This window comes from Entelurus aequoreus, linkage group LG11, assembly GCF_033978785.1.
Source record: "Entelurus aequoreus isolate RoL-2023_Sb linkage group LG11, RoL_Eaeq_v1.1, whole genome shotgun sequence".
Classification (NCBI taxonomy): domain Eukaryota; kingdom Metazoa; phylum Chordata; class Actinopteri; order Syngnathiformes; family Syngnathidae; genus Entelurus; species Entelurus aequoreus.
In genome coordinates, this window is record NC_084741.1 from 18,930,603 (window position 1) to 18,950,895 (window position 20,293).

Consider the following 20,293-nt stretch of genomic DNA (forward strand, 5'->3'; position numbering starts at 1 on the left):
ACGACAATACATCGGCGAAGCTCTTTAGCTACTGAGCTAAGGTGATAGCATCTGGCTCAAATGCAGATAGAAACAAAATAAATAAATACCTGACTGGAAAGATAGACAGAAGATCAACAAAACTATTAAACATGTAAATACACGGTTAATAATTATCAGCCTGGCAAAGCTTAACAATGCTGTTGCTAACGACGCCATTGAAGCTAACTTAGCAACCGGACCTCACAGAGCTATGATAAAAACATTAGCGCTCCACCTACGCCAGCCAGCCCTCATCTGCTCATCAACACCCGTGCTCACCTGCGTTCCAGCGATCGACGGCGCGACGGAGGACTTCACCTGATCATCCGTGCGGTTGGCAGCTAGCGTCGGCTAGCGCGTCTGCTATCCAAGTAAGTCCTCCTGGTTGTGTTGCAACAGCCAGCCGCTAATACACCGATCCCACCTACAACTTTCTTCTTCGCCGTCTCCATTGTTCATTAAACAAATTGCAAAAGATTCACCAACACAGATGTCCAGAATACTGTGGAATTTTGAAATGAAAACGGATATTTTTTGTATTGGATTCAATGGGGTACCAATACTTCCGTTTATCTAGTGACGTCACGCGCATACGTCATCATACATAGACGTTTTCAACTGGAAGTTTAGCGGGAAATTTAAAATTGCACTTCATAAGTTAACCCGGCCGTATTGGCATGTGTTGCAATGTTAAGATTTCATCATTGGTATATAAACTATCAGACTGTGTGGTCGGTAGTAGTGGCTTTCAGTAGGCCTTTAACTTTTTTGTTGCCTCTTTTTGCACTGCTCTCCAAATCCAAACATTGGAACTATTTAACTGGCCTCAACGAAATTGACAAGATCTTGGGTTTAGGAAGGAAGTGCCGCGTGCCTGGCAACCCTTTTCTGTCGAGGACGTGAAGATATCTACCCATTCGGAATTATGACAACAGGACATCTGCTGATTGGAGTAAGCGTTGCTCTGGTTTGTCCACAAATTGGAAGTTGCTGGCAGTCTTCAAAGTACCCCAAAGCTGCCACAAATGATTGGAGGATGCGGGAAGAACTGTGGACATTTGTGATTTTGCATCACATCGGACCGTCTGCCCCGCAGGATTTTGAGGACCAGTCATAGACAATTTACCCACAGGTGAACAGGCAAATTGGGAACACATTTTTCAACGCATTTGAACTGTTCCACCGTCAAAACATTCCTCTTAATTAAGACAAAAAAAACAAGTTTTTTGACCTGGAAAAATTCCCGTTTTTTCCGAAATTCCAGGAATTCTGTAATACCATTTCTCAATTCAACATGTTACTACTTCAACATTTCTCCACCGAGTTTTTTTTTTTACCATTTTCAAAAAAATTCCCGCATTTCCCGAAACTCCCACATTTTGGGGACATTCTTCAAAGTTCCACAACTCCCACATTTTTCATCTGATTCAAAGCGTTCCAACTTCAAACTGTTCAGCCTATTCGGGAATCACAGGCTTTCCCTTGAGATTTCCCAGAATTGCAGGTTTTCAGGACATTTTTCCCATTCAAAATGAATTGGCCACTTATCAAACTTCCACCATTTCCACATTTTTCGACCTATTCAAACCATTCCACCTTCAACACATTCCACCATCCTGGAAATTCTAACTATTTTCTGGTTTTCCAAAGCCCTATTTCCACCTTTTTTTCTGTCGACTACTCCTTCCACATTTTTCAACGCATTTTAACTGTTCCACCGTCAAAACATTCCTCTTAATCAGGACGTAAAACCCACGTTTTTTAACCTGGAAAAATTCCTGTTTTTCCGAAATTCCAGGAATTCCGTAATACCATTTCTCAATTCAACATGTTACTACTTCAACATTTCTCCACAGAGTTTTTTTTTTTACCATTTTCAAAAAAATTCCCGCATTTCCCGAAACTCCCACATTTTGGGGACATTCTTCAAAGTTCCACAACTCCCACATTTTTCATCTGATTCAAAGCGTTCCAACTTCAAACTGTTCAGCCTATTCGGGAATCACAGGCTTTTCCTTGAGATTTCCCAGAATTGCAGGTTTTCAGGACATTTTCCCCATTCAAAATGAATTGGCCACTTATCAAACTTCCACCATTTCCACATTTTTCGACCTATTCAAACCATTCCACCTTCAACACATTCCACCATCCTGGAAATTCTAACTATTTTCTGGTTTTCCAAAGCCCTATTTCCACCCTTTTTTTCTGTCGACTACTCCTTTCACATTTTTCAACGCATTTTAACTGTTCCACCGTCAAAACATTCCTCTTAATCAGGACATAAAACGCAGGTTTTTTAACCTGGAAAAATTCCTGTTTTTCCGAAATTCCAGAATACCATTTCTCAATTCAACATGTTACTACTTCAACATTTCTCCACAGAGTTTTTTTTTACCATTTTCAAAAAAATTCCCGCATTTCCCGAAACTCCCACATTTTGGGGACATTCTTCAAAGTTCCACAACTCCCACATTTTTCATCTGATTCAAAGCGTTCCAACTTCAAACTTTTCAGCCTATTCGTGTATCACAGGCTTTCCCTTGAGATTTCCCAGAATTGCAGGTTTTCAGGACATTTTTCCCATTCAAAATGAATTGGCCACTTATCAAACTTCCACCACTTCCACATTTTTCGACCTATTCAAACCATTCCACCATCCTGGAAATTCTAACTATTTTCTGGTTTTCCAAAGCCCTATTTCCACCCTTTTTTCTGTCGACTACTCCTTCCACATTTTTCAACGCATTTTAACCGTTCCACCGTCAAAACATTCCTCTTAATCAGGACATACAACCCAAGTTTTTTAACCTGGAAAAATTCCTGTTTTTCCGAAATTCCAGGAATTCCGTAATACCATTTCTCAATTCAACATGTTACTACTTCAACATTTCTCTACCGAGTTTTTTTTTTATACCATTTTCAAAAAAATTCCCGCATTTCCCGAAACTCCCACATTTTGGGGACATTCTTCAAAGTTCCACAACTCCCACATTTTTCATCTGATTCAAAGCGTTCCAACTTCAAACTGTTCAGGCTATTCGGGAATCACAGGCTTTCCCTTGAGATTTCCCAGAATTGCAGGTTTTCAGGACATTTTTCCCATTCAAAATGAATTGGCCACTTATTAAACTTCCACCATTTCCACATTTTTCCACCTATTCAAACCATTCCACCTTCAACACATTCCACCATCCTGGAAATTCTAACTATTTTCTGGTTTTCCAAAGCCCTATTTCCACCCTTTTTTCTGTCGACTACTCCTTTCACATTTTTCAACGCATTTTAACTGTTCCACCGTCAAAACATTCCTCTTAATCAGGACATAAAACCCAAGTTTTTTAACCTGGAAAAATTCCTGTTTTTCCGAAATTCCAGGAATTTCGTAATACCATTTCTCAATTCAACATGTTACTACTTCAACATTTCTCCACCGAGTTTTTTTTTTACCATTTTCAAAAAAATTCCCGCATTTCCCGAATCTCACATATTTTGGGGACATTCTTCAAAGTTCCACAACTCCCACATTTTTCATCTGATTCAAAGCGTTCCAACTTCAAACTGTTCAGCCTATTCGGGAATCACAGGCTTTCCCTTGAGATTTCCCAGAATTGCAGGTTTTCAGGACATTTTTCCCATTCAAAATGAATTGGCCACTTATCAAACTTCCACCATTTCCACATTTTTCAACCTATTCAAACCATTCCACCTTCAACACATTCCACCATCCTGGAAATTCTAACTATTTTCTGGTTTTCCAAAGCCCTATTTCCACCCTTTTTTCTGTCGACTACTCCTTCCACATTTTTCAACGCATTTTAACCGTTCCACCGTGAAAACATTACTCTTAATCAGGACGTAAAACCCAAGTTTTTTAACCTGGAAAAATTCCTGTTTTTCCGAAATTCCAGGAATTCCGTAATACCATTTCTCAATTCAACATGTTACTACTTCAACATTTCTCCACCGAGTTTTTTTTTATACCATTTTCAAAAAAATTCCAGCATTTCCCGAAACTCCCACATTTTGGAGACATTCTTCAAAGTTCCACAACTCCCACATTTTTCATCTGAATCAAAGCGTTCCAACTTCAAACTGTTCAGCCTATTCGGGAATCACAGGCTTTCCCTTGAGATTTCCCAGAATTGCAGGTTTTCAGGACATTTTTCCCATTCAAAATGAATTGGCCACTTACCAAACTTCCACCATTTCCACATTTTTCAACCTATTCAAACCATTCCACCTTCAACACATTCCACCATCCTGGAAATTCTAACTATTTTCTGGTTTTCGAAAGCCCTATTTCCATCCTTTTTTCTGTCGACGACTCCTTCCACATTTTTCAACGCATTTGAACTGTTCCACCGTCAAAACATTCCTCTTAATCAGGACGTAAAACCCACGTTTTTTAACCTGGAAAAATTCCTGTTTTTCCGAAATTCAAGGAATTCCGTAATACCATTCATCAATTCAACATGTTACTACTTCAACATTTCTCCACCAAGTTTTTTTTTTTTACCATTTTCAAAGAAATTCCCGCATTTCCCGAAACTCCCACATTTTGGGGACATTCTTCAAAGTTCCACAACTCCCACATTTTTCATCTGATTCAAAGCGTTCCAACTTCAAACTGTTCAGCCTATTCGGGAATCACAGGCTTTCCCTTGAGATTTCCCAGAATTGCAGGTTTTCAGGACATTTTTCCCATTCAAAATGAATTGGCCACTTTTCAAACTTCCACCATTTCCACATTTTTCGACCTATTCAAACCATTCCACCTTCAACACATTCCACCATCCTGGAAATTCTAACTATTTTCTGGTTTTCCAAAGCCCTATTTCCACCCTTTTTTCTGTCGACTACTCCTTCCACATTTTTCAACGCATTTTAACTGTTCCACCGTCAAAACATTACTCTTAATCAGGACGTAAAACCCAAGTTTTTTAACCTGGAAAAATTCCTGTTTTTCCGAAATTCCAGGAATTCCGTAATACCATTTCTCAATTCAACATGTTACTACTTCAACATTTCTCCACCGAGTTTTTTTTTATTACCATTTTCAAAAAAATTCCCGCATTTCCCGAAACTCCCACATTTTGGGGACATTCTTCAAAGTTCCACAACTCCCACATTTTTCATCTGATTCAAAGCGTTCCAACTTCAAACTGTTCAGCCTATTCGGGAATCACAGGCTTTCCCTTGAGATTTCCCAGAATTGCAGGTTTTCAGGACATTTTTCCCATTCAAAATGAATTGGCCACTTATCAAACTTCCACCATTTCCACATTTTTCGACCTATTCAAACCATTCCACCTTCAACACATTCCACCATCCTGGAAATTCTAACTATTTTCTGGTTTTCCAAAGCCGTATTTCCACCCTTTTTTCTGTCGACTACTCCTTCCACATTTTTCAACGCATTTGAACTGTTCCACCGTCAAAACATTCCTCTTAATCAGGACGTAAAACCCACATTTTTTAACCTGGAAAAATTCCTGTTTTTCCGAAATTCAAGGAATTCCGTAATACCATTTATCAATTCAACATGTTACTACTTAAACATTTCTCCACCGAGTTTTTTTTTTACCATATTCAAAGAAATTCCCGCATTTCCCGAAACTCCCACATTTTGGGGACATTCTTCAAAGTTCCACAACTCCCACATTTTTCATCTGATTCAAAGCGTTCCAACTTCAAACTATTCAGCCTATTCGAGAATCACAGGCTTTCCCTTGAGATTTCCCAGAATTGCAGGTTTTCAGGACATTTTTCCCATTCAAAATGAATTGGCCACTTTTCAAACTTCCACCATTTCCAAATTTTTCGACCTATTCAAACCATTCCACCATCCTGGAAATTCTAACTACTTTTTCTCAAGTTAAAAAAAATTCCAGGATTTTTCAGAATTCATGGTTTTCCAAAGCCCTATTTCCACCCTTTTTTCTGTCGACTACTCCTTCCACATTTTTCAACGCATTTTAACCGTTCCACCGTCAAAACATTCCTCTTAATCAGGACATACAACCCAAGTTTTTTAACCTGGAAAAATTCCTGTTTTTCCAAAATTCCAGGAATTCCGTAATACCATTTCTCAATTCAACATGTTACTACTTCAACATTTCTCCACCGAGTTTTTTTTTTACCATTTTCAAAAAAATTCCCGCATTTCCCGAAACTCACATATTTTGGGGACATTTTTCAAAGTTCCACAACTCCCACATTTTTCATCTGATTCAAAGCGTTCCAACTTCAAACTGTTCAGCCTATTCGGGAATCACAGGCTTTCCCTTGAGATTTCCCAGAATTGCAGGTTTTCAGGACATTTTTCCCATTCAAAATGAATTGGCCACTTATCAAACTTCCACCATTTCCACATTTTTCGACCTATTCAAACCATTCCACCTTCAACACATTCCACCATCCTGGAAATTCTAACTATTTTCTGGTTTTCCAAAGCCCTATTTCCACCCTTTTTTCTGTGGACTACTCCTTTAACATTTTCCAACGCATTTTAACTGTTCCACCGTCAAAACATTCCTCTTAATCAGGACATAAAACCCAGGTTTTTTAACCTGGAAAAATTCCTGTTTTTCCGAAATTCCAGAATACCATTTCTCAATTCAACATGTTACTACTTCAACATTTCTCCACCAAGTTTTTTTTTATACCATTTTCAAAAAAATTCCCGCATTTCCCGAAACTCCCACATTTTGGGGACATTCTTCAAAGTTCCACAACTCCCACATTTTTCATCTGATTCAAAGCGTTCCAACTTCAAACTGTTCAGCCTATTCGGGAATCACAGGCTTTCCCTTGAGATTTCCCAGAATTGCAGGTTTTCAGGACATTTTTCCCATTCAAAATGAATTGGCCACTTATCAAACTTCCACCATTTCCACATTTTTCGACCTATTCAAACCATTCCACCTTCAACACATTCCACCATCCTGGAAATTCTAACTATTTTCTGGTTTTCCAAAGCCCTATTTCCACGCTTTTTTCTGTCGACTACTCCTTTCACATTTTTCAACGCATTTTAACTGTTCCACCGTCAAAACATTCCTCTTAATCAGGACATAAAACCCAGGTTTTTTAACCTGGAAAAATTCCTGTTTTTCCGAAATTCCAGAATACCATTTCTCAATTCAACATGTTACTACTTCAACATTTCTCCACCGAGTTTTTTTTTTTACCATTTTCAAAAAAATTCCCGCATTTCCCGAAACTCCCACATTTTGGGGACATTCTTCAAAGTTCCACAACTCCCACATTTTTCATCTGATTCAAAGCGTTCCAACTTCAAACTGTTCAGCCTATTCGGGAATCACAGGCTTTCCCTTGAGATTTCCCAGAATTGCAGGTTTTCAGGACATTTTTCCCATTCAAAATGAATTGGCCACTTATCAAACTTCCACCACTTCCAAATTTTTCGACCTATTTAAACCATTCCACCATCCTGGAAATTCTAACTATTTTCTGGTTTTCCAAAGCCCTATTTCCACCCTTTTTTCTGTCGACTACTCCTTCCACATTTTTCAACGCATTTTAACTGTTCTACCGTCAAAACATTCCTCTTAATCAGGACATAAAACCCAGGTTTTTTAACCTGGAAAAATTCCTGTTTTTCCGAAATTCCAGGAATTCCGTAATACCATTTCTCAATTCAACATATTACTACTTCAACATTTCTCCACCGAGTTTTTTTTTATACCATTTTCAAAAAAATTCCAGCATTTCCCGAAACTCCCACATTTTGGAGACATTCTTCAAAGTTCCACAACTCCCACATTTTTCATCTGATTCAAAGCGTTCCAACTTCAAACTGTTCAGCCTATTCGGGAATCACAGGCTTTCCCTTGAGATTTCCCAGAATTGCAGGTTTTAAGGACATTTTTCCCATTCAAAATGAATTGGCCACTTTTCAAACTTCCACCATTTCCACATTTTTCGACCTATTCAAACCATTCCACCTTCAACACATTCCACCATCCTGGAAATTCTAACTATTTTCTGGTTTTCCAAAGCCCTATTTCCACCCTTTTTTCTGTCGACTACTCCTTCCACATTTTTCAACGCATTTTAACTGTTCCACCGTCAAAACATTCCTCTTAATCAGGACGTAAAACCCAAGTTTTTTAACCTGGAAAAATTCCTGTTTTTCCGAAATTCCAGGAATTCCGTAATACCATTTCTTAATTCAACATGTTACTACTTCAACATTTCTCCACCAAGTTTTTTTTTTACCATTTTCAAAAAAATTCCCGCATTTCCCGAAATTCCCACATTTTTGGGACAATGGGACATTCTTCAAAGTTTCACAACTCCCACATTTTTCATTTAATTCAAACTGTTCACACTTGAAAATATTCAACCAGTTCAGGAATCGTGTGCTTTACTTCAACAATTCGTCATTTTGAAGTTCAACTTCAGCATTGGAGCATTCACACGCAATTCCTTCAGCAATTGCTTCATCTAATCTAGTTCTTAGTATGTGTTATTACATCAATGGTTCAGTTGGTCTCATCAAAACCATGGCAATAACATTGTTTATCAACAATGTATTAAGTTAACTTTAACTTAATACATTGTTTATCGGCAACAATTTGGAGGTCAATACATGAAAAGCAAATTTTATTTTCACTCGTATACAAAACATTCTAACTTGGATTGTTTCCCTGGCTTCGAGACTCTCCCGAAGGACAGTGCGGCGAAGACACAACAAACTCCCTTCTTGTCTCTCATGGACACACACCTGTCTGTTGTTGTTGACTTTGGACTAGCGACTGAACGACATCAAGGCCGCGGAACAGAGACACACTGCAGGCTTACACACAAACATGCATCCACAAAAATATACGTCACACACATACATACCCCGCCAATCCAACGCCCTCAACGCAAATCCCATAGGGGGGATGAAAGGATGGTCAGCGCCTGAGAGCTGCAGCCTGCCACCATGACCCCGCACTCCCTTCCCTCTGTTGCTAGATATCTCAAGATGTATGTTGTAATATGTATATGTGCTTTGCTATGGAGGTTTTTTTCCCAATCCAGACTGGGCCCCCTCGGTGGCCATGGATGAAGTGCCCGCTGTCCAGAGTCGGGACCCGGGGTGGACCGCTCGCCTGTGCATCGGTTGGGGACATCTCTGCGCTGCTGACCCGTCTCCGCTCGGGGTGGTCTCCTGCTGGCCCCACTATGGACTGGACTCTCACTTTTATGTAAGATCCACTATGGACTGGACTCTCACTATTATGTTAGATCCACTATGGACTGGACTCTCACTATTATGTTAGATCCACTATGGACTGGACTCTCACTATTATGTTAGATCCACTATGGACTGGACTCTCACCATTATGTTAGATCCACTATGGACTGGACTCTCACCATTATGTTAGATCCACTATGGACTGGACTTTCACAATATTATGTTAGATCCACTACGGACTGGACTCTCACCATTATGTTAGATCCACTATGGACTGGACTCTCATTATTATGTTAGATCCACTATGGACTGGACTCTCACTATTATGTTAGATTCACTATGGACTGGACTCTCACAGTATTATGTTAGATCCACTATGGACTGGACTCTCACCATTATGTTAGATCCACTATGGACTGGACTCTCACCATTATATTAGATCCACTATGGACTGGACTCTCACACTATTATGTTAGATCCACTATGGACTGGACTCTCACACTATTATGTTAGATCCACTATGGACTGGACTCTCACACCATTATGTTAGATCCACTATGGACTGGACTTTCTCAATATTATGTTAGTTCCACTATGGACTGGACTCTCACACTATTATGTTAGATCCACTATGGACTGGACTCTCACCATTATGTTAGATTCACTATGGACTGGACTTTCACAATATTATGTTAGATCCACTATGGACTGGACTCTCACTATTATGTTAGATCCACTATGGACTGGACTCTCACACTATTATGTTAGATCCACTATGGACTGGACTCTCATTATTATGTTAGATCCACTATGGACTGGACTCTCACTATTATGTTAGATTCACTATGGACTGGACTCTCACAGTATTATGTTAGATCCACTATGGACTGGACTCTCACTATTATGTTAGATCCACTATGGACTGGACTCTCACACTATTATGTTAGATCCACTATGGACTGGACTCTCACACCATTATGTTAGATCCACTATGGACTGGACTCTCTCAATATTATGTTAGATCCACTATGGACTGGACTCTCACACTATTATGTTAGATCCACTATGGACTGGACTCTCACCATTATGTTAGATCCACTATGGACTGGACTTTCACAATATTATGTTAGATCCACTATGGACTGGACTCTCACTATTATGTTAGATCCACTATGGACTGGACTCTCACACTATTATGTTAGATCCACTATGGACTGGACTCTCATTATTATGTTAGATCCACTATGGACTGGACTCTCACTATTATGTTAGATTCACTATGGACTGGACTCTCACAGTATTATGTTAGATCCACTATGGACTGGACTCTCACTATTATGTTAGATCCACTATGGACTGGACTCTCACACTATTATGTTAGATCCACTATGGACTGGACTCGCACACTATTATGTTAGATCCACTATGGACTGAACTCTCACTATTATGTTAGATCCACTATGGACTGGACTCTCACACTATTATGTGAGATCCACTATGGACTGGACTCTCACTATTTTGTTAGATCCACTATGGACTGGACTCTCACTATTATGTTAGATCCACTATGAACTGGACTCTCACTATTATGTTAGATCCACTATGAACTGGACTCTCACACTATTATGTTAGATCCACTATGGACTGGACTCTCACACTATTATGTTAGATCCACTATGGACTGGACTTTTACAATATTATGTCAGAACCCACTCGACAGCCATTGCATCCGGTCTCCCCTAGAGGGCGGGGTTACCCACATTTGCGGTCCTCTTCAAGGTTTCTCATAGTCATTCTCATCGACGCCCCTCTGGGTTGTGAGTTTTTCCTTGCCCTTATGTGGGCGCTGAACCGTGGATGTCATTGTGGCTTGTGCAGCCCTTTGAGACACTTGTGATTTAGGGCTATATAAATAAACATTGATTGATAAACATTGAGTAAAACATGCTTGAAACTAGAATATCAACTGATGCAAAGCTGTGTCATCAACACTCACAAGTATAAAACTACTAATCATTCCTTACTTCAAGCATGAAAAAAAAAATTGTGATGCCGAGCGCATATCATTATGTCAAGATAATGGCACTAGCATTTACTTCATTTAAGAATATTTTCCAACACATTGAGCAAAAAGGTCAAAACCAAGAACAGTGCACATAACAGTGTTATTAGTGGGAATATACTTATTTTAAGGTATTTTGGGGTTCATTGAGGTTAGTTAATTTTACTTGTTTTGGAAAGTCTTGACAAGCCAAATTTTCTTGTTCTATTGGCAGATAATTATGCTTAATTCAAATAAAATACCCCTCATTTTTGTATTTTTTTCCCTTGTTTATGAACACTGACTTTTTGCAGTGCAGCGAATGATTGGTGTTCATGGCTGCCAATCACAGACGACCCAGCTTTGGTGAAGCGATTGTGTACACTCTCTCACTCTCTCGGTTGCATTGTTTTTTGTTTTTTTAATTCCTACTGCGAACCCAGCGTGCTGACTACTGAGCTAAAAGCACAGCACTATTCTTGAAGCTAACGATTTTCTGATATTTTTGCATTGTTGCTATTCCGTCGAGTAAAATCACAAATGGGGCGTAACAGAAAATACCTGACCAGCACCCTTGGTAGAACATTTCCATGACCACGTGGCCAAATACTTTTGTCTCCATTGCTGTAGCTAGAGTGCGAGTTTTGTCCGTTAGCAAATAGTCTGCTGAGTGGGACTGCTCACTTTGTGGCAAACACATCTTCTGCTCTTTTTCTTCTTCTTCCAAGTGAGTCATAACTGCTTGGTGTCAAATGGAGACGGTGAGGATACTTGGAAGGAACACAACGTGATCAGAATAAACCACTCACAGTCCTTATATGAGACAGAACACGTATTTCTTTTGTCCCTGCTTTCTAAAAACCAGTGAAGTTGGCACGTTGTGTAATTCGTAAATAAAAACAGAATATAATGATTTGCAAATCCTTTTCAACTTATATTCAATTGAATAGACTGCAAAGACAAGATATTTAATGTTCCAACTGAGAAACTTATTTTTTTGTGTGCAAATAATCATTAACTTAGAATTTAATGGCAGCAACACATTGCAAAACATTTGGCACAGGGGCATTTTTACCGCTGTGTTACATGGCCTTTCCTTTTAACAACACTCAGTAAACGTTTGGGAACTGAGGAGACCAATTTTTGAAGCTTTTCAGCTTTTCTTTCCCATTCTTGCTTGATGTACAGCTTAAGTTGTTCAACAGTCCGGGGGTCTCCGTTGTGGTATTTTAGGCTTCATAATGCGCCACACATTTACAATGGGAGACAGGTCTGGACTACAGGCAGGCCAGTCTAGTACCTGCACTCTTTTACTACGAAGCCACACTGTTGTAACACGTGGCTTGGCATTGTCTTGCTGAAATAAGCAGGGGCGTCCATGATAATGTTGCTTGGATGTCAACTTATGTTGCTCCAAAACCTGTATGTACCTTTGAGCATTAATGGTGCCTTCACAGATGTGTAAGTTACCCATGTCTTGGGCACTAATACACCCCCATAATATCACAGATGCTGGCTTTTACACTTTGCGCCTATAACAATCCGGATGGGTCTTTTCCTCTTTGTTCCGGAGGACACGACGTCCACAGTTTCCAAAAAACATTTGAAATGTGGACTCGTCAGACCACAGAACACTTTTACACTTTGCATCAGTCCATCTTAGATGAGCTCGGGCCCTGCGAAGCCGGCGGCGTTTTTGGGTGTTGTTGATAAATAGCTTTCGCTTTGAGTTTTAACTTGCAGTTACAGATGAAGCCACAAACTGTAGTTACTGACAGTGTTCCTGAGTCCATGTGGTGATATTCTTTACACACTGATGTCGCTTTTTGATGCAGTACCGCCTGAGGGATCAAATATCCGTAATATCATCGCTTACGTGCAGTGATTTCTCCAGATTCTCTGAACCTTTTGATGATATTACGAACCATAGATGGTGAAATCCCTAAATTCCTTGCAATAGCTGGTTGAGAAATGTTGTTCTTAAACTGTTGGACAATTTGCTCACGCATTTGTTGACAAAGTGGTGACCCTCGCTCCGTCCTTGTTTGTGAATGACTGAGCATTTCACGGAAGCTGCCTTTATACCCAATCATGGCACTCACCTGTTCCCAATTAGCCTGTTCACCTGTGGGTTGTTCCAAATAAGTGTTTGATGAGCATTCCTCAAATCTCTCAGTCTTTTTTGCCACTTGTGCCAGCTTTTTTGAAACATGCTGCAGGCACCAAATTCCAAATGAGCTAATATTTGCCAAAAATAACAACGTTTTCCAGTTCGATATCAATATCTTGTCTTTGCAGTCCATTCAATTGAATATAAGTTGAAAAGGATTTGCAAATCATGGTATTTTTTATTTATTTACCATTTACTCAACGTGCCAGTTCACTGTTTTTGGGTTTTGTTGCAAAAAATTGCTATGTCAGATCTGTACTTGTAATATGTACGTTTAATTGGCTAAATACGTACTTGAATGCGTTCAACTTTTCTTCGGAATCAGCTACTTTGGCGACAACTCTCTTCTCGCTGACGGTGTTGAAGCTGAGCGTCCATTGACTTTAACGGGGGAGCATGGAGCGGCTTGTTCCACTGCAGCCAAACCAGACAGTCGTCGGACAAATGCTTGGCCCTCGTGGACGCTAAAGGACGCTAATGTTCCGCATGATGATTGGGTGATCTGTTTGATTGACGGCGAAACGAGCGAATCAGCCATCTTGAAATGTGAACCGCTGCCAGGTCGTTTTTTTCAAGTTGTGAGTTTGTAGCGAGCAGCGTTTGGTATTTGGATCAAGCAGAGAGAGGAAAAATATGTGTGTTCTTGTCAGGCATGAGGCTTGTGAATGACAGGCAAAATTCCGGAAAAAGTGCATTTTATGGAAAAGGTACAGTGACAGCATTTCCGATACGATGCCGATGTTGGACCTTTGAGTATTGGCCTATACCGATATTGATCCGATACGACATTTAAGTCCCATCTTAAAACTGTATAATCTAGCCTTTAAATAGACCCCCTTTTTAGACCAGTTGATCTGCCGTTTCTTTTCTTTTCCGCTCTGCCCCCCTCTCCGTTGTGGAAGGGGGGGACACAGGTCCGGTGGCCATGGATGAAGTGCTGGCTGTCCAGAGTCGGGACCCGGGGTGGACCGCTCGCCTGTGCATCGGTTGGGGACATCTCTGCGCTGCTGACCCGTCTCCGCTCGGGATGGTCTCCTGCTGACCCCACTATGGACTGGACTCTCACTATTATGTTAGATCCACTATGGACTGTACTCTCACAATATTATGTTGGATCCACTATGGACTGGACTTTCACAATATTATGCTAGACCTACTCGACGTCCATTGCATCTGGTCTCCTCTAGAGGGGGGGGGGGGGGGTCACCCACATCTGCGGTCCTCTCCAAGGTTTCTCATAGTCATTCACATTGACATCCCACTGGGTTGTGAGTTTTTTCCTTGCCCTGATGTGGGATCTGAACCGAGGGTGTCGCCGTGGCTTGTGCAGCCCTTTGAGACACTTGTGATTTAGGGTTATATAAATAAACATTGATTGATTGATTGACATCAGCGGGATTCTTTCATAATGTTTTATTGTTACTATTTGGTAAGTATGAAAAACATACTTATTAATAACGGCCTGGAACGGGCGTATGCTGTCTTCAAGTTGAACTGGAGTGGTAATTGTGTTTTTTGGCAACACCTGGTAGCCACAATAATTCATGTGGAATGATGCGGACGCGTTTGTTACTGGATACTTTCTAATACTGTACATTTTGAATGTGTATATAAGGATAGGTATCGTTCACATTTGAACCTGTATGGTACCGATTCCTGGTATCTGGGAATCGATACGGGTACTCAGCGGTACCAATTTTTGTTACTTTTGTGTGTGTTAATGAATAATAATTGTTTTTGATAATAAAATGTAGTTTTTTTTGTTACAAGCTGATTATAATAACTGCTGTCAAGTTGTTGTATTCTGTTTTATTGTGAATTTTCCTATACAGTCTTGTATAGTTTATGGTGTGTTGGTCAGCTCAGTCTGTTGCGCCCTACAAAGGGTTAATACTGTAAATATTGTACTTATTATTGATTGTGACATACATTGTAGTTTTCATTAACAGAGTTGGAGGTGTTAAAATCGCTCATGCTAATCAGTAGCATGTAGATAGCAAAGCCGATGTATATTAGCATCGAGCTAACGCATTTTTTGGAAAAGTGGAGCCTTACTTTACTGACGGAGCGTTCTTTTGGGTCAATTCCTTTGTTGGCATGACGTGGAAGTACTTTGGCTGTCAATCAATTAGGGCGTCAATTAGGGCTGTCAATCTTTGGGCACCGCACGATTCGACTTGATTGTTGGAGGTAACGATTCGATTCAGAATCAATTCTCGATTCAAAATCAATTTTTTTTAAAGACATTGGGTGCACACTGACAAAGCTTAACCTATTGTTACTATAACAATCTACAAGGTTAATATAGGTTCCTTCTCTTTCTCCCCCTCAATTTTTCTGCATTCTTTTGTATCTGTAGTTATCATTACGTATATGTATTGTTGCATTTGAACAATTGTATTGTTGAAAATAGAGGTAAGTATTGTAATTATTATCAATAGTGTTATTAGGGTCCGCACGACCCATTGTCAAAGGAATCCCAAAGGGAGTCCTTTTGCAATGGGACGAAAGGACACTATTGAAATTGTAAGGTTTTATTGCGCTCTAGCGCCCCATATGAAGTAAACTGCCTCTAACTCCCACTAGGAAGGTCGTAGAGACATGAAACAAAAACCTCTATGTAGGTCTCACTTAGACCTACTTTTCATAATTTAACATCCTCGGGCAAAAATCAACAGGAAGTTGGACATTTCCCCTTCAACACAAAAAATTACTAAAAACACTAATTTTTGCCTCTTTGAGCTGTAATTTGACCCCCTTAAAATACTTCAAAACTCACCAAACTTCTCACACACACCGGGACTGATGGAAATTGCGATAAAAAAAAAAAACGAACCCCAAAACTCAAAATTGCGCTCTAGCGCAATTTTTGAATAAAACAGAGACAAAACTGCTTCTCAGAGGAAAACACAGACAAAACTGCTTGTAACTTCTGGTAGGAACGTCTTAGAGACATGAAACAAAAACCTCTACGTAGGTCTCACCTAGACCTACATTTCATAGATTGACATCCTTCAGCAAAAATCAACAGGAAGTTTGCTATTCCTCCTTCAAAACTAAATTTTTGTTACAACCGGTCACCAAACATCAAACGTTATCTCCTCTGAGCGCGTTTGTCGTTTCGGCTTCAAACTACTACAGGAGAGAGATTGAACCCTTCTGATTAAAAGTTGACGAAAGCGTTTTGATTCGTGCTACGGTTTTGATTTTACGAGCTTTCAAAGACCTGCTGCGCTGATACTGCTCTGCTGCTTTGATTTTACCACTGTCAACCACTGTGCCGCAACACCTAGGAAAAAGACACAGACACAACTTCCTCTAACTCCCAGTGCGAATATCGTAGAGACATGAAACAAAAACCTCTATGTAGGTCTCACTCAGGACTACCACTGGATAAAAGTATTGGGACACTTAGGACTAGCACCTGCCACAGATGCGGACCCGACCAACGCTGCTTGCAGCTTTAATTTCTATTGGTATTTGTATTGTTCCATTTGTAGTGTAATAATGTTCATTGTCATTTCTGTGTTATTTATTTCGCTAACTGCTTCTTTGCTATCACTTTTACCATCATATTTGTACATATCCTATTTGTTGATGTTGCTCTATTGTTGTTGTTGTTATTGTTGTGTTTGCTGTTGTTGTTTTTGTCTCTCGGTCTAATCCCCCTCTTGTCCCCGCAATTTCCCCCTCTGTCTTCCTTTTTTTCTCTTCCTATCCCCTCTTGCACCGGCCCGGCTGCACCAAATGATAATATAAATACATTTAATAAAGTCAAATACAAATAAGGCAACAAGAGAAGTATCCTACACTTCTCTTCTGTAAAGTAAATCTGAACATGATTTGCCTGAGAAGCTGGACAGGACAAAAAAATTAAAAAATAAAATAAAATAAAAATTGGGTGCCAGTTTTATGATTAACTACATTCCTCCATAAAATAGATACATAAATAAATAAAATGCTATATTACTTAAAAGAAAACTGGTTTTGTTTAATAAAATTATACCCAAACATTCAATAAAGTGGCTGGACAGGACAGATAAAAAATAAATAAGTAAAATAAAAATAAAAAATCAATTAAGAATCGCGATTCATTCTAAGATATATATTTTTTTGACACCCCTACTATTTATCGTTTCATCCTTCCAGCTGATTAATACTTCATCATCAAACTGGCCCACCAGAAGAAGAAATTATATCATTTTCAACAAAGTCCGCCGAGCATTAGCATACGGCCCATGTTTGCGTAACGACCCTGTCACTGGCTGATGATGCGATGCGAGCGGTGATGATGAGTGAGGAAGGCGTCACCAATGAACCCAGGGTAGGTCCGAGATTCATAAACCTTTTAATTGAAACTATCAAGCATCAACGGCCCAAAAAAAAAAAAATCACCCAAAAAAAAATCAGTGCTATCAGTCAAGAGAAGAAGATTTTGGCATAATTGCATTCAAACATATGTTTTTCTGTTCTTCTTCTTCTCCAGATTTCGGCGTGCTCTACCTTCCACATTTTTCACCCGATTCAATCTGTTCCAACCTCAAACTGTTCAGCCTATTTGGGAATCGCAGGGTTTCCCTTGACAAATTCCAAAAATTCTCAGATTTCAAGGATATCTTTCCCATTCAAAATGAATTGGCCATTTTTCAAACTTTCACCAATTCCATATTTTTCAACCTACTCAAACCATTCCACCTTCAACTCATTACACCATTCTGGAAATTCAAACTACTCTTTTTTTCAAGTTCAAAAAAATTCCAGGATTTTCCATAATTCCTGCTTTTCCAAAGCCCTATTTCCACCTTTTTTTCTGGCGGCTACTCCTTCCACATTTTTCAACCCACTTCCACCGTCAAAACATTCCTCTTAATCAGGAAAAAAAAGGAAGTTGTTTTTTGAACTGGAAAAATTCCCGGTTTTTCCCAAAATTCCAGGAATTCCATAATACCATTTCTCAATTCAACAAGTTACTACTTCAACATTTCTCAACTGATTTGAATTTTTTTTAACTCCAACCATTTCAACTTATTCAGACCATTCAAGTTTTTCTTTACCATTTTCAAACAAATTTCCGCTTTTCCCGAAATTTCCAATTTTTCTGAAATTCCCATTGATATCTATGGGACATTCTTCAAAGTTCCACAATTCACATTTTGCATCCAATTCAAACTGTTCAAAATATTCAGCCTGTTCAGGAATTGTGTGCGCTACTTCAACAATTCTAAAAAAAAATCCCGGATTTCCCTTAATTCCTTTTTTTTGTTGCATTTTCCCCATTCAAAATGAATTGGGCATTTTTTTAACTTCCACAATTCCCCATTTTTCAACCTACTCAAACCATTCCACCTTCAACTCATTACACCATTCTGAAAATTCAAACTACTCTTTTTTTCAAGTTCAAAAAAATTCCAGGATTTTCCATAATTCCTGCTTTTCCAAAGCCCTATTTCCACCTTTTTTTCTGGCGGCTACTCCTTCCACATTTTTCAACCCACTTCCACCGTCAAAACATTCCTCTTAATCAGGAAAAAAAAGGAAGTTGTTTTTTGAACTGGAAAAATTCCCGGTTTTTCCCAAAATTCCAGGAATTCCATAATACCATTTCTCAATTCAACAAGTTACTACTTCAACATTTCTCAACTGATTTGAATTTTTTTTAACTCCAACCATTTCAACTTATTCAGACCATTCAAGTTTTTCTTTACCATTTTCAAACAAATTTCCGCTTTTCCCGAAATTTCCAATTTTTCTGAAATTCCCATTGATATCTATGGGACATTCTTCAAAGTTCCACAATTCACATTTTGCATCCAATTCAAACTGTTCAAAATATTCAGCCTGTTCAGGAATTGTGTGCGCTACTTCAACAATTCTAAAAAAAAATCCCGGATTTCCCTTAATTCCTTTTTTTTGTTGCATTTTCCCCATTCAAAATGAATTGGGCATTTTTTTAACTTCCACAATTCCCCATTTTTCAACCTACTCAAACCATTCCACCTTCAACTCATTACACCATTCTGAAAATTCAAACTACTCTTTTTTTCAAGTTCAAAAAAATTCCAGGATTTTCCATAATTCCTGCTTTTCCAAAGCTCTATTTCCACCTTTTTTTCTGGCGGCTACTCCTTCCACATTTTTCAACCCACTTCCACCGTCAAAACATTCCTCTTAATCAGGAAAAAAAAGGAAGTTGTTTTTTGAACTGGAAAAATTCCCGGTTTTTCCCAAAATTCCAGGAATTCCGTAATACCATTTCTCAATTCAACAAGTTACTACTTCAACATTTCTCGACCGATTTGAAATTTTTTAACTCCAACCATTTCAACTTATTCAGACCATTCAAGTTTTTCTTTACCATTTTCAAACAAATTTCCGCTTTTCCCGAAATTTCCAATTTTTCTGAAATTCCCATTGAAATCTATGGGACATTCTTCAAAGTTCCACAATTACCACATTTTTCATCCAATTCAAACTGTTCAAAATATTCAGCCTGTTCAGGAATTGTGTGCGCTACTTCAACAATTCTAAAAAAAATTCCCGGATTTCCCTTAATTCCTTTTTTTTGTTGCATTTTCCCCATTCAAAATGAATTGGGCATTTTTTTAACTTCCACAATTCCACATTTTTCAACCTATTCAAACCATTCCACCTTCAACTCATTTCACCGTTCTGGAAATTCAAACTACCCTTTTTCCAAGTTCAAAAAAATTCCAGGATTTTACATAATTCCTGCTTTTCCAAAGCCCTTTTTTCCACCCTTTTTTCTGGCAACTACTCCTTCCACATTTTTCAACGCATTTCAACCGTTCCACCATCAAAACATTCCTCTTAATCAGGAAAAAAAAGTAAGTTG

General features: G+C 39.0%; 1 protein-coding gene across 3 annotated transcripts in view; it reads right to left on the reverse strand.

Annotated features, from left to right (window-relative positions):
* Positions 1-20,293, reverse strand: part of LOC133659854 (raftlin-like) — a 343,132-nt gene that overhangs the window by 33,983 nt on the left and 288,856 nt on the right. The gene's annotated exons all lie outside the window — the stretch shown is intronic.